The sequence below is a fragment of the Triplophysa rosa genome, linkage group LG10, assembly GCF_024868665.1.
Source record: "Triplophysa rosa linkage group LG10, Trosa_1v2, whole genome shotgun sequence".
NCBI classification, from domain to species: domain Eukaryota; kingdom Metazoa; phylum Chordata; class Actinopteri; order Cypriniformes; family Nemacheilidae; genus Triplophysa; species Triplophysa rosa.
In genome coordinates, this window is record NC_079899.1 from 15,410,268 (window position 1) to 15,434,931 (window position 24,664).

Genomic DNA, 24,664 nt, shown 5'->3' on the forward strand with positions numbered 1-24,664 from the left:
CTATACCTTCTGCCTGTCTGTTTGAAAATCATTAAGCCAAAAGTCAAGTCATATGAAAGAGAGATTATGTTTTTTATTATTAGTTATGGCAGTGCAAACAGGAAGGGCAAAGTTAACAGCTGAATGAAACGATGCCTAAAAATGACTCCGTAATGTCTTTCTTCACGCACACAAAAATCATTCAAAAATGAGAATGTACATTAATAGTCATTCTTCAGAATGGAATTTTGTGTGTTATGCGTGTTACGTTGCACTACGTAAACAAGTGTAACACTGAGGTAAAGATTAAAGGTGGTTCGCCAGGCTGGACTGTGTGTGTTTGTGTATTTGAGTGCCTCTTCCAGAAAATCTTATCTCTAAAGACATAAACAAATTGAATGACTAGAGACAAGAGAGACAGAGTATACTTAAAGTAAAACACATAAAATAACCTGGAAACACTTCTCACATCCTGGTCTCAATCTGGATGACCCAGAATATAAAGGGTCTGTGTATGTGACCTGCTTTAGCTTTCACTGCTCAGTTATTACAGCAGAACTACAACTCACTCCAGCACTACTCGAAATAAATCTGGAAATATTACCATCCAAAATAAGAATCAGGCCTCGGGAAATCCGTACAAATTTAGAAAACGGTCTCCTAGCTCGGCTACCCTGTTGAAAAAAACAGCATATGCTGGTTTAAACTGGTCATGTGCTGGTCAATGGCTGGTTTAAGATGGTCAAACCAGCATCAAAACATACCTAACCCAGCATATGCTGTTTTTTTCCACAGCGCGCTGAACTGTAGGGAAAATACAACTCTGATCAGAAAAATCCACACAGCCACAAAAATTAAACACAATTAGGTTATTGATTGATTGTGACTGACATAAAAAAATCATTCTGAACAAAGTTCAGATTCCAAAAACCAAACCCTAGCAACAGAGCTACTACAAAACACAACACAGTCAGAAGAGTTGGCAGAAAATGCATGGCAGGTACAGAATTGCGTACAAGGTACAAGAACATGTTATGCCAACAATGTACAACAGAACAATACTGAGGCAGTTCTGCATTCCTGAACGAAGGCACCCCAGGTCAATAAAATTCCCTACAAGGACTTGAAAGTGAACATGTCTAATTTCTGCAGCACTAGCATGACCAAACAACAATGCTAAGGTAATTCCCTCCATCTGCCATTGGTCAGCCAGACAGTCCTGCAATTGGTTATATAAAGTCTTTTGTATCTCTCCAAATCATCAACACATTCATTAACATTTTAAAGTAAGAGTTTTATCTTACCTGTAATCTTATTAATGGTCCTTGACAAAGAAAGAAAGTGACACTGACTGGCATATACAGTAATTCATCTCATATCATTTGAGCTAAGAGCATAAATTACATCTCAAATCATTTGGACTATTGAAAAGAGGGATACTCCTACTTTCAGCTTTCAGAATATCTTTGACTTGGCCCAGTGCAATTCCGGAAACTACCCAGAACCCACCCAGCACCAGACGTCATTTGGATGTCTTTTTTTGGGCTAAATCAAGTCGGCCCGTCCTGGCCGTCTTTTAGCCCAAAAATCGACGTCGAAAATTGGTCTTTTTTGGTCCGTCGAAATTTGTCCCAAAAACGACGTAGATAATTGGTCTTTTTTTGGTCCGTCTAAATTTGTTCCAAATTTGTCCCAAAAAACGACATTGAAAATTGGCTTTTGTTAAGTCCGTCTAATTTGGTCAAATTTCCAGTTAGAAAGGTATATCGGTGGTCAATCAAATTTCGATGTTGAATTAACATTCACTATTAATTTGGTCGGTACATCGGAACGTTTTACGTAGGAAATAAAACATTCAATATCGAGATGAGGTTATAAACACGATGGAAATTTAGACTTTAAACGGACGTCTTTTTACAGACGTTTTTTCAACGACCTGAAAAAGACGTCTTTTCACCTTTCACTTTTCAACCATATTTGGACGTTGTTTGGATGTCTGGCAGTGACGTCATTTCGACGACTATTTGCTGGGTGGGAACACCCTAGCCACTACGTTTCCTAGTAATGCCCTAGTTTATGCTGATGGTGGTCATGACGGGTTTGTTTTCTTACATGTTTACAGTGGTACAGTATTAATGATGTGGTTATCACTGAGAAAAGATGCATTCCTAGAAAGTAAGTTTGTTTTTTGTTTCCTATGGTTAATACAAGGCAATCAAAGGTACGTTACTGTTAAGCATTATTTAACATATCCAAAATGTGTGTGTGAGGAGGAAATGGTTGGTTAATGTGTATATGGTCCCAGAGTCCATCTGAACCCTTTGTGAGTGACTTCCTCTAAACCCGGCGCCACTGTTCCTTCCCTCTACACACACACACAGCACAACTATAAAGTATAGGGTTCATGTTTTGTGTGGGTCTCATTCTCAGTGTGATCCTGCTGTAACCAGACACACAATACTCACTCTCCCTCTCTCATTGTAAGGACACACTCCAGTTTCTCCTCAAATAAATATTTAACATCAGCTGACTGATTGTCCATGATGTTAATAAAAACATAACACAGGCATTTGTAAATATTAATACAAAAATATTTGCATGTTTGTTTGGGTTTACTTTGCAACTTTACTTTACAGATTTGGTAAATGACAAAACCTCTCTGTGGAGTCATTTGGGGATGTAGAGTGTGTTTGATAGTTGTGCTCTCTCTTCTAGACAAGTTTGTAAGATGCTGGCCAAAGTAAACAAAGATTTGCCAGAGAAACACATACACACACATATAAACACACTCAGATCATTTGTGGTGCTTTGTTGCAGGTCTTCCTTCTTTCTGCTGTATCATGTTTTTCACTTTCTTCTTCCATTTTGTTTCTGTGTTCATCATAATTATGTGTTATTGCAAAGTAATGTGTTACTGACAGATGGAGAAAGAGAGAGTAATTCATGGCTACTAATTATTTAATTGACTTTATTACACGGCTCGTTGGAATGCTTGATTCTGAATTTGCAGGTTCTTTATTACCAGATAACAACCGCTCAAAACTAATAACACACAGTAATCCGGATGCAGCAAATCATTTTGACAGGTTTTTTTGACAAATTAAATATAAATATGTCTTTTAATAACATATATGACATTATACCAAATTGCCTGTTCGTGACATTTGAACGTCGTTTCTTACCTTAAAACCGAAAGTAAACAGCTTTTCCTCACGGAAGGTGTGCATTCGGTAAAAATTAGCTAATAAAATATTTCATGTCCAGTTTTTTTCTCATGTGGCAAGTAGCCGTGTAATAAACGGGATAATGTACAAGCAGTCGGCCGTTATTGTGAAATAAGCCCCTTCAGTGTGATACACAAATGCAGAATGAAAGACTCTTTCTTCAACAACATTCGATTGGACAAACGGTCATCTGTATTTTTTTTACGTTTTCTTAACTAAAAAAAACTTCATTTAAATTGGAGCAAAAGCACAAAAACACTGAAGCTGAAACGTACCAGAGCACAAACAATCATCATCTCCAAAACCTCCATTTCAGAAGCCCATGATACATCTGAAGCCTGTTTTGCTCTCTTTGTCTCGTGTTGTACGGAAGCCCATTTCCTGTATGTGATTAGAGAGGGGCTCATGGTCCAGAGAATTTTCTCTCTTTGCTGTTGTTGTTTTGTCTGCGAGTGAAGGAAAGGAATGCCCCAAATTAAACACGAGGAATGCGGGACGCCCAAAGAGGTACAAGGTTAAAAGATGGCATGTACGCGTGTGCGTGAGAGAGCAAAGGCAAGAAAAAGAAAGAGTAAAAGACAACTCAGGGGAGGGAAGAGCGAGTGGATAGATTAAAGAGAAGAATAGAGAAACGTTGTAACATCTTTGGAATTCAGTTTTTTATTGTCTACTGGCACATTAGGTTGGCAGCTGAATGTTTTCATGTTTGTATTTTCTGACAGACAGGAATGCTGAATAAAACGCCTGCGTCCTTTCTGAGTCCTACCTGAAGAACGTGTTCTGGAATGTGTTATTACACACAAAGTCTGTGCGACATGCAAAACACTCACACCCATCTCATGAGGAATTAGCCTGATTTGAAATGACAGACTGCCTTCACAACTGGCTGAGCAATTTGTGAAGATGCCGGTAAAGAAGAAGAAAAATGATTTGAAACTACGGCTTTCAAGTGAACGACCAAGTCTGTGTGGAATCTGCAAAAAGCTCTGCTAGGGATGTGTTGCGATGGTTAAATAGTTGTACAACTAATCATTTAGTCAGGTCGACTAGTTTGTCTAGATATAGTCTTTGATATGTAAACAATACCAGAATGTTGCTATGCAACAACAGTAAAGATCAGCTATAACAGTACCGATAGGTGCTGCGCAAAAATATGAATATGGTCACAGCTGTAAAAAATAACAATAAAAGCATTCAGGGCCAAAACTGAATAAATGTATGTATACACTCATAATATAGGTTTGTATTAATATAAATACATTTTATATTTTTATAGAGTTTTTACACTTTTATTATATATACCTATATATTTTTAGGGCTGTCAAAAGATTAATCGTGATTAATCGCATTCAGAATAAAGGTTTGTGTTTACATATATGTTTGTGTACTGTGCATATAAATTTACATGTATTTACTTATATACTTTACATATATTTTTCTTAAATCTATGCATCTATGTGTATGTTTTTATAAACAGTACAGTGCACGGAAATATATTTTTATTTTCCTTTCAGCCAGACAATCCAACAGTATCTGCTCGCATCTCTGGATGAAAGACCATCACTTGCAACTGAACCTTGCAAAGACTGCTTGTGATCTCGGCTGACCCAAAGAGTCATCACAACCTCTCCATTCAACTAGGTTCATCAACCATTTCACCTTCCAGGAAAGCCAGGAACATTGGAGTGGTAATTGATGATCACCTAAGCTTCACGGATCATGTTGCCAGCACGACCCGGTCATGTAGATATGTCCTGTACAGCATTAGGAAATTTAGACCTTTCCTATCAGAGGATGGTAAGCAAGTCCTGGTACAAGCATTAGTCCTGTCCAGACTGGACTATTGTAATGCTCTCCTGACTGGCCTTCCAGCTTGCACAACCAAACCTCTGCAAATGATCCAGAATGCAGTGGCAAGATTGGTCTTTAATGAGCCAAAGAGAGCACACGTTACACTGCTCTTCATCAGGTTACATTGGCTACAGATTGCCGCTTGCATCAAATTCAAAGCTCTGCTTTTGGCTTATAAGATGACAACTGGTTCTGCACCCCCATGCCTACACTTAATAATTCAGACAAATGTCCCTCCAGATCCTTGCGATCTGCAAGTGAACAACATCTTATGGTGCCATCCCAAAAAGGCACAAACTCACTTTCATGCACCTTTTATGGAACTGTTCCACGATGGTGGAATGATCTGCCTGTTTCTAGAAGAACAGCGGAATCTTTAGCCATCTTTAAGAATCGGCTAAAGACACATCTCTTTCGTCAACACCTGACACAATAACTCAGACTCCTCTTGCTATCCTTTTACTGTTTCTTCTTTTCTATAAAACTACTGTCTGTAAATATGTTTTTATCTATAGAGCTTTATATTGCTTCATGCACTGTGTTAGACAAACTGAGGCCAGTTCTATGGCACTTACACATTGCTGCCCTTTAGTTGCACTGATTGCTTCCATTGTTATGCCTCATTTGTAAGTCGCTTTGGATAAAAGCATCTGCGAAATGTAAATGTAAATATATTATGTAAACGCATTATTTTATTCTGGATGCGATTAATCGTGATTAAACGTTTGACAGCCCTAATATTTTTATATACTCATTTACGCACGTAAGTCTGAGGCTACCAAAATATCTTTATTAAAGGGGTCATATGACACGGCTAAAACGAATATAATCGTTTGTTTTAGATGTAATGCAATGTGTATACCCGATTTAAGGTTTAAAAATGCTGTATTTTCCACATACTGTGCATGTTTGTACCTCCTCTTTGCCCCGCCTCTCTGAAACACGTGGATTTTTTACAAAGCTCATCGCTCTGAAAAGCGAGGTGTGCTATGATTGGCCAGTTAACCAGTGCTTAGTGATTGGTCGAATACTAAAACGTGTGACGGAAATGTAACGCCTCTTACCATATCTTGAACATCAGATTCCAAAGCAATTGTTCTGACAGGTACGCCCACCTTACTTGCATATACATTTGGGCGGTCTTAGTCAAATCATACCACGAACTGACGTAGATTTGTGGGGGTGTGGTTACACGAGGCGTTTCAGGCAGGTCTGGGTGAGCATTCGCTTTTAGATAGAATGCATCTTTTCTTCCGATACTTTAATTTTTGCAATTTTACGTGTCTAATACATGCACGGGCAACTTATAAAACAACAAAAATACAGAAAAACACGTATTCGTGCCATAAGATCCCTTTAAAGTGATTGTTTACCAAAAAATAAAAATGCTGTCATCATTTACTCATTATCTTGTCATTTCAAACCTGTATTACTTGCTTCCGCAGAACACAAAAAAAGATATTTTGAAAAATGTTGTTAACCGAACAGCGACGACACCCATTCACTTGCATAGTTTTTTTGTCCATACAATAGAAGTGAAGGGGTGCTGCCGGTGTTCAGTTACAAACTTTCTTCAAAACATCTTCTTTTGTGTTCTGCAGAAGAAAGAAAGTCATACAGGTTTGACATGACAAGAGGGTAAATAAATGATCATTTAAAAAGGACAAATCTAGGTATAATCTTTAAATCAATTTCAGCTATTTAATCCATGTGAAACGTGTGGCTCTATATGAATACTGGATAAAATGCGAGTGAAAGAACGAGAGGAGAGCAAGAGGAGTGCCAAGCGTAAATGTTAAAAGTGAGATTCCTGCATTGCGTCCTTATATGGCCTGAAAAAGAGTCTTTCTCCCCAAATCCATCTGGTTGGCATGGACTAAAAACCCAATACCAGCAGCCCAAACAGATACTACTTCAATTAGGCAACATTTTCCTGAAAGAGAGAAAGAGCAGAGACAGAGACAGAAAACAAATGTCATCAAAGTGGGTGGGCGTTTAATATGCTTGACCTTTGACAGCATTTGCTCACTCTTGACTTTGGGGTAGAAAATAAAATGGATCAAAAGAGTTGCTTGTATGTGTGGTATGTTTGTGCAGACCTCTCCAAACAGCCCCTTAGTAATTGGGTGGACACACACATGCACACAAAACACACATAGACAGAATTTACCAGGACAGCTGGGACAGTTAATTGGAATACAGCAAAAAGAAAAGAGAAGCAATTTAGAAACAAAACAGTCTCAGAATCCCACAAGCACACATATCACAACACAACACAACTATATTGTCACGGTAACACTTCCCAAACACTCTTCAGAAGAAGGGAATTCCAAGTTCAGGAAATATGCCTAATCATCAAGTAAAGTTACTTGACTGTCTGGGAATTCTGATAGCCATCAGGAGTTGAGCCGCTCTTTCAGCCTACTTTGGACAAAACACTCTTAAAAAAATCTCCAGAACAGCTTTTCCTATTTCTACCCGCAAATGTATGTGTCTGTGTGCTTTTAGGACAAAGGCATAGAATTCCTCTTGCAAAAGGCACAAATCCCTCAGCAGGAGCTTGTGTCCATATCCTATTATGGGCGGGAAATGAGTCAGACCAGAGTCATGTTGATATAGTTCCAGGCAGCACAGCTGACAGACTGACAGCTGTGAGCCGCGAGTACAAACTGAATGAAATAATAATTGTGAACTGACTGAATGCGTCATTTATGATAGACTGATGACTGGCCTGTTTGTCGTATGACCAGAGTTTGACATCACAAGACAGAGTGAGTCTGTGTCTATTGAAAATATGACTAAGAACTTTAAGAACAGACATTAATAAGCTATATGAAATTGTTACCATTCCATTCCAATACTTTCGAGATCCAATAAAATCCAAATTGTGGCTTTTCGTACCACCTGCTACCAACTTGCAAGTAGAAAATCATTCATGTCTGACACCATCCTATTGGCTTTAAAAAGACAAATAAATCCTTATTTGAGTTTGAAAAGATATTCATCACAAAATAATTATACACCTTAGAAGTGCCAAGACATTGCAAGCAGACTTTATGACAGATTAACAGCAGGTTTTGTAAATGACACAGTGTGGTATAGAATTCATTGAACAAACCACATTATAAATACAGGTATTGATTTTTCTACTATAAATATCATGATTAAACTAATGACAGGGAAGAGAACACATATATAATGGAACCAGCCGGACAAAACAGACTTTGATCTAGCCACAGTGACGTCAGACATGGAAGTGAATGAATTATTTTAAATGGTTTGAGAAAATATTAGGACTGGTAGCAAAAAACTGTCAAAAAATGATGAGAAAATCATGAGTGAGAGTGTGTGTGTGTGTGTGTGTGCGTGTGTGTGAGAAGGAGAGTTGATGTGTGTGTGTGTGTGTGCGTGCGTGCGTGCGTGCGTGCGTGCGTGTGTGTGTGTGTGTGTGTGTGTGCGTGCGTGCGGACATGTTTTTATATCCCGGTGGGGACCTAAACCTGAATGCACACCAACACTTGGGGACTCGTGCCACCGTGGGGACCAAAATTTAGGTCCCCATGGGCAAAAAAGCTTATAAATTGTACAGAACAATATTTTTTAAAAATCTAAAAATGCAAAACGTTTTCTATGATCTTTAGGTGTAGGGGTAGGGTTAGGGGATAAAATATACAGTTTGTACAGTATAAAAAACATTACACCTATGGACTGTCCCCACGGAGATAGTAAACCAGACTGTGTGTGTGTGTGTAAATGTACAGTCAAACCTCAAGTAAAATCCCACTTTTAGGAGAACAAACCTGAGGTGGTTCCAAAACCCCTTTAAACTACTCTAAAAGTCTGGTCAGAGAGGCCTTAAAGGGATACTTCACCCAAAACTGAAAATTCTGTCATCATTTACTCACCTTCGAGTTGTTCCAAATGTGTATACATTTCTTTGTTCTGATGAACACGGAGAAAGATATTTAGAATAATGCTCATAACCAAACAGATCTCAACCCCCATTGACTCCCATAGTAGGAAAAAAACAATGGTAGTCAAAAGTGCCCCAGAACTGTTTGCTGTCCTACAGTCTTCAAAATGTCTTATTTTGTGTTCAACAGAACAAAAAAATGATCAAGTAATTTTTCCTACTATGGTAGTCAATGGGGGGCAAAATCTGTCTGGTTATACGCATTCTTCCAAATATCTTTCTCTGTGTTCATCAGAACAAAGAAATGTATACACATTTGGAACAACTCGAAGGTGAATAAATGATGACAGAATTTTCATTTTTGGGTGAAGTATCACTTTAAAGGGACAGTTCACCCAAAAAAGAAAATTCTGTCATCATTTACTCACCCTCTTCTCATTTCAAACCTGTATGACTTCCTTCTGCAGAACATATTTTGAAGAATGTTTTTAACCCAACAAGGACGGCACCCATTGACTTGCATTGGTTTTGTGTCCATACAATAGAAGTGAATGGGTGCCGCTGCTGTTCGTTTACCAACATTCTTCAAAAATCTTCTTACGTATTCCACAGAAGAAAGACAGTCATAGAGGTTTGAAATGACAAGAGGGTGAGTAAATGATGACAGAATTTTCATTTATGGGTGAACTATCCCTTTAACTACGACATCTAACAGACTGAAACTAGAAAGTCCATGCTGCTTTGTACTTGTGAGATTTTGAGGTACTTGAGAATTTCAGAGAAAGTGGGAGAACGCGAGAGACAGAGGTACAGAAAAAGTTAGAGCCTGCAACATGTTACCATGTACATTCTTGTCTGAGAACATGTATATTTTCACTGATCACAGAGGAAAATAATCCAGCACAGGAGGGCTATGAGATCGCATGCTTGTGGAGAGAGAGGGAGTGTGAGAGAGAGAGAGCGAGAGTGAGAGAGCGAGAGAGAGCGAGAGAGCGAGAGAGAGAGCGAGAGAGAGAGCGAGAGAGAGAGAGAGACAGAGAGACAGAGAGACAGAGAGAGAGAGAGAGGGACAGAGAGAGAGAGAGAGAGAGAGAGAGAGAGAGAGAGAGAGAGAGAGAGAGAGAGAGAGAGAGAGAGACAAGCTTAGACAAGCATTAACAACCTCAAAGTGATCCAAACCAGAGCTTTTCGAGTGTATTGAACTTGAAGACACGGTAATGTATAAGCCCAGACTCTAGACATAAGAAAAGCATCTGTAGAGGCATCTCCGACTGGGCTGAAAAGAAGTCTTCAAAATCCAGGACTTCAGTAGGATGCTACATCACAGTTTTTGTTTATTCTTAATGTAGACAGCTTTAGTTTTTGCCATTTAGATTTGTTTTGTACAAGTATAGTCAGAATAAGTCATTGTTCTGAATACTTTACATGGCGAGGAAACTATCCTACCCCTTAAGTGACATTAGTGGTTACTGGTTTGAGACCAGCAAGTTTTAAGGTGCCAACACAGAACCAATTTTTCCAACCCAGAACCACCATTTCTTCTGTGGAAACGTGCGGAACAGGGCCAGGTGGCCTCTGGCTCCATAACCAGCACCATGTCAGTGGAAATGGGGTATGAAAGCTACAGCAAGCTCTAATTTTATTGGACAACACAAGCACTGAAGCCTCTATAGCTAACTTGCCTACGATTCATCAAAAAGTTAATATGCTCTTAAATCAGCGAGAACAAGTTGTACTATACATGCGCTACAAACAATCAGCTACAAGAGCCCTGCTGACATTTAATCAGGCGAATCAAAATGAATCGGTTGAACATTGTGCCTAAAGATCTTTCACATCCAAGAAAAACCAAATGACAGAATGTCGGATGTGCATAACAGTCATATATTTATTTTACTGTTCTTGAACTAAGCGTTGATACTTTCGGCCTCCCATGTCTCTTTTTCTGCATTCTCTTGCATCTTTTTTACACACTTAATAGAACTGTAAAATTATGACATGGGAAAAACATCGTAATTTTGAGCCATTTACATATTACATATTGTAATTCTGATTAATTTCTATAAAAGTTACAAAATGCACATTAAAGTACTTTAATATAACAACTACATCCTAAATCCTTTATTTTGTTTATTCATTAATTATACTGTTATTGGAACTGTAATTGAAGCTTTGCACAATTTGTGACAATAATTATAATAATCATCATGGCTACCATAATAATAATCACAATTATATTTTTCATAACTGAGCAGCTTTTCTTGATTGCTTTTACTTGCTTAGTTTCTCTCTTTCTTTTAGACATGTGGCTATAAAGCAAGCTTCTTGCACAGAGAAAAGAAGAGTATTTCGTGAATTGTCTGGGATTGAATTTCCCATGAGTTCTGCTTACACGCTACTTCCTGTTTCCGAGAGTCTGCACTGCTATTCCCCTCCTATAACTGCCCAGAGCACTGGGCCCACCACAGCACAGGATTTATGAAAACCAGCCTCAAGATGTTGATACAGGTGCCTGGCCCACCTCTCTTTCTCTCTTTCTACTACTTTGATTTCTATCTATCCATCTAGTTTTGTTTGCTATGTGTCTTTGCTCTAAAGACAGATCTCTACACACCAGACATCACAGTGAAAATTCCTTTTGCTCGGAGACAGAAACAGATAACCCCAGACTTAAAACTGTCAATAAAGAGTTTGTTCAAGAAACAAAAAAGGCTGACTCTCTATTCAGCTCTTTAGTCCTGTAGACCCCAGACAGACTGACAGCTCTAAATCCAATTACCTCGTCACCAATTGACAGGAAGTGGGGCGGTCAGCGTGCATGCGCGATGTGTGCATCGCACATTTCTATGTGGGTCACCAGACATCACAATGATGTCCGAAAGCCTGGCCTGATGCCATGAGCATTGTCACGGCTACCATGACATCGATGTTTATTTAAATCTGCAGGGGCTGCGCCTCCTTTAGAGAGATAAGAACATTCTTATTGCAGTGATGCAGGGAGATGGGCACAAGGGGGATGGTTCACAAAAAAATAAAAAATTGTCAATTTTGACATTTACTCACCCTCATGTCGTTTAAACCTTGCATATGACTACTATTTGGAGAAATGTCTCAAATTGTGGTTTTGTGTTCATACAGTGGAAGTCAATGGGGCCCCAATGTTGTTTGGCAACCAACGTTCTTAAGAATATCTTCTTTCGTGTTCTGCAGAAGAAAGTCATAGAGTTTAGAATGACATGGGTAAATAAAAAAATAAAAATTTGGGGCTATATCCCTTTAACAAACCATAAAACACTGTCTAAATTACAGCAGAACAGAGTCCAAACTTCCAGAACACAGCCTGAACTTGACCACGTCTAAATATATAAAACACAGAGTCTAAATTACACAGCACATCTACCAATGTTGTCAAAAGGCTAAGTTGGTATCTAAAAATAAAAAAGTTGGCGTTATAACATTTTCTTAAAAGGGGGATGCAACGGTGTTTCATGCATTCTGACTTATTTACAATGTTAAACGTGCTGTCTTCTCATGCTTGACATGGTCAACTTGTCAAAAAACTAGTTGGACGTATGACGTAGTATTTCTGTGTTCGATACACTCCCCCAGCATTCGCATAGGTTTCGGAAAGTTTTTTCAAACATGAAAATCTGTTTCGTAATAACTTTTCTTAGTCCCTTATTGGGCAATTCTCCCAGAAAAGCACGCCCACGGCAACGCGTCCACGCGTCAACCGACGAGCGAGAGTTGCTTACCATCAAGATTGGCTGCAGCTCGTTACTCTTGCGATAGTGAGAAGTTGAGGTGCGTTTGTTTGTTCACGGCATTTCAGTGATGGATGTTCTATAATCGGTGGATATAACACTGGATTTGGAGATTGTTTGAAACTGATAGATGACGCAGTCCCAGAGCTAAAAAATGCCGGACATGAACAGCATGCAGTAAGTGAAAATAAGTCATATGTCTGTGTAGGGGTGGGCGGAATGACCAAAAATCTGTTTCACGGAATTAATAGTTTTATTTCACGGTAACTATATTTCACTATTTTAATTCTATATCTTATAACTACTTTTTCTTAGATCAATTTAATTTATTTATTTATTACGGTTCATTTAAATGCTCACCATAGTTAAAATTTAGGCAAATTATGAAAATGTACTAAAGATATCAAATTAAGTTCTGACAATCAGATTTATTATTAATTTATATTTATACTATATCATATGTATACAGTAGGAAGACAGACAACAAGTATAACAATGAAGTATGAATATATGCACAAATAATGAGAGTACAGTATATGACTGGTGTTATAAACTGGTGTTCACAGTACGTAGGTCTTCATCGCTCTTCACTCTCTATTAGATGCGCACTTTTAGTGTGTTGCGACTCTCTGTCTTTAAGTTTGTTAATTATCGCGCTTGTCTTTGCACTGCAAGTCTCTGGTGACTCCACATGCGTCTTTCAGTAGCAACACGTCACGCTAAAAGCACTCACGTGGCAAGCATCATCACGCGTTTCAACAAGTTTCGCCTTGGCTTGCCTATAAAGTTAAACTTTATTAAAACTATTAACAGCTTTACAAAGCAACCTGACTTCTGAAATACTTGAGAATTAGCTTTTTTATATGCACACGCACGAGCACTGCAGATGAGAGAGAAAGCGCAGGACTGGGGCAGATCATGAAACTACAGACTTAAAGAAGTATGTTTGATTTGCTAATTTGTTATGGGTGAACTAATTCACATGGTTTTTCATAATAACGCCCAACTTGCAGAGCGCAGAGTTAACCACGCCTACTTATATACATTCCGAGGAATACACGGAATAAAATAATCTCTTATGGTTGACATTTTATTCTGCGGTAATGGAATATTCCGTCATTCCGCCCAGCCCTATGTCTGTGTTTTGTTGGCAATTGGTGCGCACGTGTTTAGTTCCAGGTATTCATCTGAGTATGAATACACATTAAGAATCTCATCAATTAACATTTATCCTTAGAATATAAATAAACATTTTGGCGGCCGCAGTACATTATGAAGTAGCCCCAAAACCCGCGGCTCTATAATTTTTCCCGCAACTGCATTTTCAAAATAGCCCAATTGTGAGGGAAAACCGCGACCCTGGCAACACTGGCGCTAGGGCTTACAGCAAACCGGGCGGGGCCAATAGCCTCGGACCTCGAGCTCAGAGGCTGAAATCATGCCGCGCTACAATACAAAATACAAAGTTCCACCAGCCAGAGGGAGATGAATGACACCACATGCGTCTATTCACAAACAGGAAATAGAACTTGAGGGATTTTTGATTTGTTAATGTCTCGCGGGCGAAAAGTTTGTTGTAACGCAAGCGTTACTGAACATGTACCGAGTAAAATATGACTGAAAATTGATTAGTAATGCCTTACACTACTGCGTTACAGCAAAAAGTAATACGTTACTGTAATACATTACTTTTGTAACGCATTACTCCCAACACTGCTGACAGATAGTCAGTCGGGAACTTTTTATAGACACACAGTAAGACGTGACAATGGCTGGATGACTTGAATCTGACACCAGATTTAAAAAGCAATTTAAATAAAACAGGAACAAAGTTTGGACTAAAGAAAACAGTACAGCACAGTACAGTAACTCTAACATACATCGTCTTGTGTAAATGTAATAAAAAAGCATAGGTTTGTTCTAATATTGCATAAGCATTTATGTTCAGTCAGTTATCTTCTTGAACTTTTACAGCAGCAAACAGCAGATTTTAATGGTTTTGGTACAGACTACTGAAAGTTTGGGACCTTGACAACACTAAAACTACACAGCATTTTAAATACATTAGAAACCAATGTCTAAACTATAGTCTATTTCTCTAGTAAATGCTTGTTTAAGTTACTTTCAAGTCCTCTGTACAAAACAGAATTCAGGGTATCACATCAGACATGTACAATTCTCTTCCACAGAAACAGTATGAGGAGGCCAAAAAGTAGGCCTTAGCTGGAATGGCTTCTTAAAAATGCTAACTATGCCCCTTTTCCCCCTCTTCCTCCGTAAAGATTAAGTCCATCCCAATTTAACCATCCAACCCAGAGCATTCCTGTGTTCTTCAGCCCTTTTAACAAAACACTCGGCACACACAGCGAGTAAGACGTCAAACACATTAATAACACAACTTTCCACTCAGCTGACACAGACATCCCTTTTAAGGGCAAGTGGTTGAGATTTCTCTTTTCATTAAGTTCCAAAAATACCTCAGCAACAGAGGGAACAAGAGCAGGCAAGAGAAATTATTTCGCTGCCTGGTTTGAATTGACAACTTGTGGCTTTGATGACTAGAAAAGCAAACGGGCCTTACAGACTTGGACGGACCTGATAAAATCCCACTGAGGCCACAGCCAGAAAAAATATGAGCCAGGCTAGAGGACCCAGAACACATGTAATGTGACATAGGAATTTACAACAAATATATTTCAACTCTTTCTTCTCTTCACTTCTTCTGCAACGGAATTGAAGATCAATAGGCAACACTCCCGAACCGTTAAATGTTCTGAATTCTCACTTTTAGAGTGTTATGCTGTCCATTTTAGGCCTGAAATCCTAAATAATGAAGTTTTCATGAGAAAACCTCAAAAATATTGGTTAGTACTTTATCAATCATAAACACACCAATCCAGATGGTGAAAGACTGAAAGAATATTTTTTCCATCTATTCTTGGAAGATGTCCTGAATAAGTTTGGCTTGTGGACCCAAAACCTAAATGGACAACAAAACATGTTCCATTGCTTCTGAGATCTTACGCTCCTGGATGTTTTTTCATTTGTTGCGATGTTTCATCTTCATTCATAGTTCTCTCTTGACATTGAGAGGTCTAAAATGCTAATCGGAACATTCTTTTCCATTGCCATGTGTAAAAGTAAAAGTTTCACAAGTTTCACAAGTTTCAGACAGGAAGCGACATGCAGGGCAAAGTTTTCAAACTTCTGAACTTTCACTCCAAATTTTCCCTACCACATGTCCATTACATAACAAACTCTGAATTTTTTTACAATCTATAGTGTGAAAGCAGAAACGTGCTTTCTATTGGAGATAAAGTACACCTAGAACCGAAACAGACAAAGCCTGGGTCTGCCTCAGCTTAACTTTATCAATGTGTTTGCACAGTTCACAGTAATACTGCCTCTAATAAAAGATAGCAAAGTTTAACTGTCCTCAAATAAACCAAACAACAGACACATAGACTTTGTCGCTGGTGGATTTTGCTGTGAGAGTCAATACAAAGGATATGTGTCGTGCCACAGACGGGATTGATCTTGATGTACTGTCTTACAGTGCTTTGCTGAATCATCTCCTGTGTAGACTAATGCATGAATGCTGTCAGCCAATCAGAGGAAGGGGATGCAGCTGACACATTCTAAGCACAGACAGTACTTCAAACTGTCAATCAAATACCGTGTTCCTATTAGCTATAGTATGTGCGATGTAGGGCTGCAACAACTAGTCCATAAAATCGATAATAATCGATAATGAAAATATTTGTCAACGAATTTCATTATCGATTAGATGGTCTGTGACGTCACTTGCGAGCTGCGCAGTTATAAATCAAGCACATCTTCTTCCCTTTTAAAATGACAATTTTAGACGTGTCTCTCCGAGCAGCATGAGCATTGCCGTTTTAAAGTCAGACGTGTCTCTCCGTGCAGCCCGAGCTGCGCTGTTTTTAAGTCAGATGTTTCTCTCCGTGCAGCGCAAGGTGCGCATTTTTAAAGTCGAACTTGTCTCTCCGTCCGGTACAAGTTGCTCAGTTTTAAAGTCAGATGTGTTTTGCATGCAGCTCTTCAAGCCCCGCAGTTTTAAAGTTTAAAGGGGAGATGTCTTTTAAATGACAAAATTAAAGATTATATTAGTAAAACCCAATTTGTGGCTAAATACTCTGATTTGGGGGGTTATTTGGTTCAGAGGTGGGAAGTAACGAAGTACATTTATTTGTACTGTACTTAAGTACACTTTTTGAGTATCTGTACTATACTTAAGTAGCCTATATTTTTTTCTAAGTAGGCCTACTTTTTACTGTTTCACTACATATGAATGACAAATATCTCACTTTTCATGCCACAAAAAAAATAATGATTTCCTTGGCCAACCGTCCCCTCCCTCCCACGTTTGGGAGAGACTATTGTCAGCTGCTTCTAATATGACATACATGAATCAACTTATCAGCCTTGGTGTGTTTATTAGGGAGTCATCCACAACATTTTGGGAGAAGGTTAATGAGTTCAGTTGTGTATACTTTTCCCATTTCTGATTTAGTTATAAGCAAAAGATCTAATTAGACTTTTATCTGATTAATCGAAAAAATAATCGCCCAACTAAACGATTATCAAAATAATCGTTAGTTGCAGCCCTAGTGCGATGTCCCTCAGAGCAATGCATTAGGCTGTCACGGGGATTTGCATTGAGCATCTGTAAAAACATTCTTGTCTGTTTCCAAGACACTCCTCCAGGGATTTTAAAGGACATATTTAAGCACAAATTTTTAAGCATATGGCTAAACACAAAACCATAATGTCCAACCACAAATGATTGATAAAAGTTCATTTAAATTCATTCTATGAAAGATCCAATGTGTAATTCATTGACAGAATTGCAATATAATATTCATAACTGCATCTTCAGAGGTGTATAAAGACCTTACATAATGAAGCGTTATGTTTTTATTACCGTAGAATGAGCTATTTCTATTTACATCCACCGCGGGTCCCCTTACATGGAATTCGCCATGTTGTTGCGGCAAAGAAGCGAAAATGTGACAACATCTTTGTCCTGTTTCAGCCACCGTAGTGCTTTGAAAGGGATGGAGAGGGGTGGAGTGAGCCGTTGGTTGCAATTCGCAACCTCACCGCAAGATGCTGCTAAATTTCATGCACTGCACCTTTAAAAAAGAACTGTAGCAGTAAGTTGTCAAGTTACGTAAATGTCTTAAACTATGGTGCAGTAGTCAACAGGCTTTCTTTGTTCACTCTATTACTTGCTGGTCCTCAGGTGCTTTCAAAGGGGCAAGCTAGATCACTGCCAAAAAGCAAATGCTGCACTGAACAATTACACACCCCAAATCCCAAACCAAACAGCAAAGCCCCGGCCACGCTTCCAGTCCAAACCACACCCACTGAGCCTTTGAAATAAGACTGTCTTGAATACAAAATTGAACACACCGTCAATGAAAAAGGATTTAATGAATGGCCTGTCAATGTCACAGGTCATTATTATTCCACAAGCAAACAATCATTTGCCCCAAGCACATGCACATCAATCCCAACACAATAAAGCATGGACGGAAAAAAGAAGGATCAGGGCAGATGAATCCAATACAGAATCCCAAAAACTCATGAAACATGTACACACTCATTTGGTTGTTGCTGTCCTTTACAGAACATAAAAGCACAATAGTGACAGCAGATGTTCAACATAAAGGAAACCCTGCTGTAGGTTTTGTTTGTCAGTTTTCAGTACCGTAATGAACAGTAAACAGAAGATGATGGTTCACAGTGTCAGACTGTAGGATAAGACAGACTGTGTTGCCCGGGGCACGCTTTGGTCAACTGCACATTCAATTGCAGGTGCATGCGCAGACAATGCATACATGTGTCACTGTCATATTTCTCTGGCTGCACACTGTATACATTTTCAACTCATTTCAACAGACAGCTGACAACCTAAAACATAATTAGTTATAGTAGAAAGAAACAACAGTTAGTGACAGAAGGGGTTCATTCATCATATGGTCAATAACATACAAAGCTACGTAGACAGCAATGTGGCCTGTCAGTTACAACTAAAGTTCATGCATCAGTGAGAGAGTGTGTGGAGAAAGGGGAGGGAGACACAACCTTGTTCTCTGCCCATGTCTGAACCTCTCTGCTGGGCTAGAAATCAGGTCAATGCAGGGCCCGCAAGTGCTGGTGTGTTTCCATGAGGATTGTGGAAATGGGTCAATTCTACAAGTGCAGTGGCATTTTAATGACTTTCAAAATTAAAACAATCATATCTTCGCTGTTATTCAGAAACCTTGGATGTTCAAATATGTTTCAGAAGGACAGCAGTGATATACAGTATTCACATTCATAGCCAAGAAGTTTTAAAACAGTTTTCAATAGAAATTGTGCATAATCGAGAACTAGAAGTAAGTAGCAACATTCCACCACAACTCCACTGCTTGTGTGGTAAAGATCTAAGAAACAAGCAGAGGCTCTGCAAGTTAAAAGGGAATCCTGCGTCATTGTAGTGCGACCTTTGGGAAAACACAAATGTGGATCATTGACGGCTGAAATGTCTCGAGAACAGAAGATTTCGTAAAATAAAGCTGGGAACGACTACTATTAGCACCCAGTGGCACACTAGACTTCATCACGCTAGACTCTGGAGAGGAAACCAGGACAGCAGTTGAGAACCATTAGCTAGATCCCTAGTGGAATTCCCCATCTCCACCCAAAACAAACATGCACATAGACGCGCACAGAAGCTAATGCACTTTAACGTAATCATTTCATTCTGTGCAGCAGCCCAGCGCTGCAGCTGTGTCCGGCGTTCTGTCCCGGATACGGAGGGAATATTACACCATCACAGAGGATCTGGGCTGCTGTGTGTGCATCATTCCGTTTTAGATTAGCTATTTCAGGAGACCTTTCGAAACATTTTAAACACACTCGAGTCTCGCACTCTCTCATCCACACCAGAACAGATACAGTCAAGGGGGCGTATGCGGGGGTGGTGTTAAAGGGGTCATATGACACGGCTAAAACAAATATTTTCGTTTGTTTTAGATGTAATGCAATGTGTATACACGATTTAAGGTTCAAAAACGCTATTATTTTCCACATACCGTGCATGTTTGTACCTCCTCTTTGCCCCGCCTCTCTGAAACGTGCAGATTTTTTACAAAACTCATCGCTCTGAAAAGCCAGGTGTGCTATGATTGGCCAGTTAACCTGTGTGTAGTGATTGGTCGAATACTGCAAGTGTGACGGAAATGTAACGCCTCTTACCATATTTGGAACATCAGGCTCCAAAGCAATTGTACTGACAGGTACGCCCACCTTACTTGCATATACATTTGGGCGGTCTTAGTCAAATCATACCACGAACTGATGTAGATTTGTGGGGGTGTGGTTACAGGAGGCGTTTCAGGCAGGTCTGGGTGAGCATTCGCTTTTAGATAGAATGCATCTTTTCTTCCGACACTTTAATTTTTGCAATTTTACGATACATGCATGGGCAACTTATAAAACAACAAAAACACAAAAAAACATATGACCCTTTTAAAAACACTGGCAAATGTGAATGGGGAATCATTTCACAATCTGACAAAGACAAATAAACTAAGACATTCCTAGTATCTCATCTCGCTTTGACTTTAGAGTCAAGCCTTCCTTCAACGCACAATAATTTTTTAACACGCTCCTGTGCACACACACAAATGTAAACACGGGTGTGTTTGTGCGCAGGTGAGATGTGACAGGGTGGGGCATTTCTCTGAAGGGGAGACATCATACAGATGAGACAGAGACATGACATCTTTTCCTCATGAATATGCGTAATATCAGCTGTAAACTCTGGTGAGACTTACATGTTTTTTCTGTGATGTATAAGCCTTCAAGCAAAGCGAGTCTAAGCATATCCCTGTCCATCTAAAATCACATGCAGTTACCACTCAGGAAATAAGCTTCGGCTGTGTGCCTTCAGGTCATCAGCTCAGCTATGAGCCTTGTGTTTTTTCAACATCAATTAGCAATTCTATTTAGGGGTGGAGCTTATCATATAATCAATGAGATTTACAATTATCATTGTACAAATGAATACAAAATTGTCACCTTGTAAAATAGTTACGTTTCTGGTGAGATCAGGTTATTTTTATTTTTTTTAGAGAGCAAAGTGGTTGATGGACAATATAATGTGGATATAAATAATCATAACCAACAAAATCATTGCTGAATTCAAGAAGACTTACGTTAAATAAAAAGCCATGAATATATAAGAAATGATTCAACATATATAAAAAAAATAAAATGAGTAGTACTATCTATTGACATGGGCGCTTGTAGTTTTAAAAACTAACAATAAGCTGTTTGACGAAAGTAATTATTAGCCGTCACTGACATTGACTGATACTTGGCTCATGTCACTACAACTAAAGTTGTGACTCAAAGGTGTGCTGCTAGTGCTGACTAAATGATTTAGGTAAATATGGGCTAAATATGTGAATGGGACACATCGAACACATAACAGCCTGACAAACTGTGCTAAAATAGCAGAAGAAGCTGTGACATAACATCAATGCAACAACATGAATTATCAACCAAACAGATCATGTTAAAACTAGAACACACTTTCTATTTCCACAGGAATGCAGTAATAATGAATTTGCTAAGACAGTGGCATTTTCTTTATTTACATTATGTTTTAGATCTGCATTTACCTAAAGAAAAGTTCATAAAAAATGCCCTGCAGCATGTGTCCTGAGATATTTTGTGGAGATCTGACTGGGCAGCTGTACTGGTTTAGTGTGTGTTAGTGTGTGGGAGACGCTGCTGTAATCTTCTCATGTGTTCACACTTTGACACCTCTTTCTTAACAACCAGAATATCTGTCATCGAGCTCTCCCACTCCCTGACAGCAAAACACTGACGAGACATTCAGCTGGCCACCAGACCTACTCATCACAACCCATAAACCTGATCAAACTATACGGATTTCACATGAAATATGAGACACTCATTTGAGTATCTTTATAATGGGCATACGCAAGATAAACATCCCAGTCGACTGGTTTGTAATGTCAACGGCAGCACTGGAAGTCTGTTTACATGCCGCCAAAAGTTAATCCACCACTGACGTCCATAACGACCTGTTTGACATCAAAGTAACTTCATCTGTCTGGAAGAAAACACAGGCAATTTCACTTCCTATTGCTTTGAGGAGAATGAAAACCTGAAGAGTTCAATTAAAAGCCATGGGATGTTTGTAAACTTTGCTCGGTTGTCTTCAAGTATTTCTAAACTGCATTGTTCATTTACATTATTTAACAGAATGAATTTGAGACATCAGGTCCATATATTAGTGCTTTTTTATTATTGATTCAATTGACAGATTGTTAGATTTCGATATCTGCGTAATGGCAAAAGTATATAAAGACAAATTTCTTGTGAACACAACTTGGCCAATGAAACGATTTCTCAGATTCTCATGCCATCTAGCATTCAGTGTTAATTTTTAACAACATTGTTAATTTCATAACACTATAAAACCTTGTGACCATCTTTAGCTTGCCTTAAAATAAACAGTAATCTTTCCTTCCGTATATTATAATATTGTGATTCTCTTAAGCGATTGTAATGATTGAGTTTAGTTTTTAGTGTTTCATTTTATATTTTTAAGACACATAGGTACAGCTTAATGTCAGCCATAACATAAGTTGCAGCTTAACAGTATCAGCTACTGACAATGTCAGAATCTTTCAGCTCATAGTGAGTGATGGAGGGAGAGAGGGAACACCAGGAAAGAACCGCAATGTTGAATTTAAACCTCAGACTAGTCATTTAGCCTCTCCGTAATCCCTTGGTCTGGTGCTAAATCTGGCAATTACTCTTATTGGGCAGCACTGATACCCGGCCCTCAGTTTCACCAGCAATTCACTACATGATATGAGTGGAAAAGCCATCAGCGCTCTGGCAAAACCAGAAGCAGGGCCTGCTCATAAAGAAAAGTACAGAGGACAGGCAGAAATTACACTGCTGCGCAAGCATTCATTACTTGACCATTGTGCAAACTGTCTTTTTCTAAATTTTCCTTGAATGATGGGCACCCCTGCCTTGTTTCTCACGAATACACACCCGTCCTGTTTTACCTTACAAAGTTCACCTGCATTGTCATATAAACAACAGCAACAGCTCATCAGAATGCAACCTTTAACCTTTTAAGCGCGGAACGAAACTGCAAAACAGGTAACGAAACGCAACAAATCACACAAACAATGAAAGAGTTAAAGCATGGGGAGAAACAGTCGGTGTTCGACTGAAAGCACATACATATGAGTCTAGAATCCAGTGGAAGACAGTACAGTGGCTCACAACTGTTTTTGCTTCAGGACACAGATTTTACATTCGAAATCAAGTGAGGATCCAATACCCCATTTATTGCTTAATGTAATCTGGCTTGTGTTAGGTTGTGTATCTAATGCAACCTGCCCTTGTTGGCATCTGCCTAATTTGCATAGCTTCTACAAAGAATAAAAAATACCATAGAGCCTGACTGGATGCACGCCTTTAACATCAATGACAAAAGATATGAGACAGGTTTTCTTCTTCCTCATAAAATATTATTTTATGACAATCCCATTGATCTTAATTAGGGCTGCAATAAACAATTATTTTTTCAATCGACTAATCGATCAATTATTCTTTTTTCGATTAATCCACTCTAATTTTTCCCTATCCAATATATATTTTTTATAAGTTGATTATTTAGTTAACTTACAAGTAAATAACTGTAAAATCTGTCATTATTCATTCAGCATATTATGTCATAAAAAAACAGAAAATGTGAGAGGTGCTAGTTTATGTTAAGAAACCATCAGCGATGAGAGATAATGTTTCTTTGACAGTTTATGTAAATGTTCTAGTGCTTCCTTTAAGATAACTCTAATTCTTTACATTTTTTATACTAACACACATTCACTCTGGAACCACAAGAGATAAATGTTGCCTCTCAGGCCTTACTGGAAATCCATCAATGTTCTGCATTTAAGTCTGGGACAGGCCTTGACAGGTCCTCTCTTTGCTCTTTTTTATGCTTTATGAGCCCCACCTGCCAAGTGTAATGGAGCTTCTATGGGGGTTGCTGTTCTCCATGTTTAGTGTTTTAGTTTTTTTCCTACTCCCCAACCCCCAACCATCAGCACTACAGCCAACCTGACAAATACTCATGTGTGCCTGTGTCTCCTTGGTTTGACATACACATAGAATAGCACATGTGTATGTCTTTAGGCTTTCACAGCCCCAGATATATACACAGGTAGTACAATATTACAGCACCTCAGCCTTTCATCATCTCTTTAAAGCACGCAGGTCAAAAATAAGCAACTTTTTGTGGCAAAAGTAAAAATAGCACTTTCCACTAATAATAGGCCCAAAATGTGAGCCGACGTTAAACTTCCGTTTAAAGACACCAGACGCATTTAATCATGCCTGTCATCATATATGAGATGGTCGCGCATCTCTAATAACTTATTTAACGGCTGTCAACATTAATAGCCACAGCTTGAAATACATCTTCTATTCGCGTCCGTGGCCCACCGAAAGCAGCGCAGGTCGGGACACATGCTGCGTCAAAAAAGCTACAAGTTACGATACAGGAATCCAAATTTAACACGGAATGTCTCTCGGATGAACATGAGCTATACTTATGCCCCTTAACTCTCCCACGGTAGGTTTATCGATGTCTCGGTCTGCTTATTCGGCACAAATTTTACGCGAGAAAACGCTTTCAAGGTTAGACGTTGAGAAAAACGCGAGGAAACCCGCTTTGTGCGCGAATGAAAACATTCCAGTTTGAGTTTGAGACACAATTTTGTCAAAAGCGACTTGTGTTTAAAAACCAATATGTTCTCCGAAAACCAGCGTACGTTGGGTGTACGTGGCAACGATTTCAAATCAGT

At 38.9% G+C, this 24,664-nt stretch overlaps 1 protein-coding gene across 2 annotated transcripts in view; it reads right to left on the reverse strand.

Annotated features, from left to right (window-relative positions):
• luzp1 (leucine zipper protein 1) overlaps window positions 1-24,664 on the reverse strand; it is a 48,631-nt gene that overhangs the window by 23,130 nt on the left and 837 nt on the right. Inside the window, exon 2 of one of the 2 annotated variants that reach the window (XM_057343624.1) lies at window positions 12,031-12,171. The exons of the other annotated variant lie outside the window; for it this stretch is intronic. The gene's annotated coding sequence lies outside the window, so the exon portion shown is untranslated. The remainder of the gene's footprint in view (window positions 1-12,030; window positions 12,172-24,664) is intronic. 2 annotated transcript variants of the gene reach the window in all.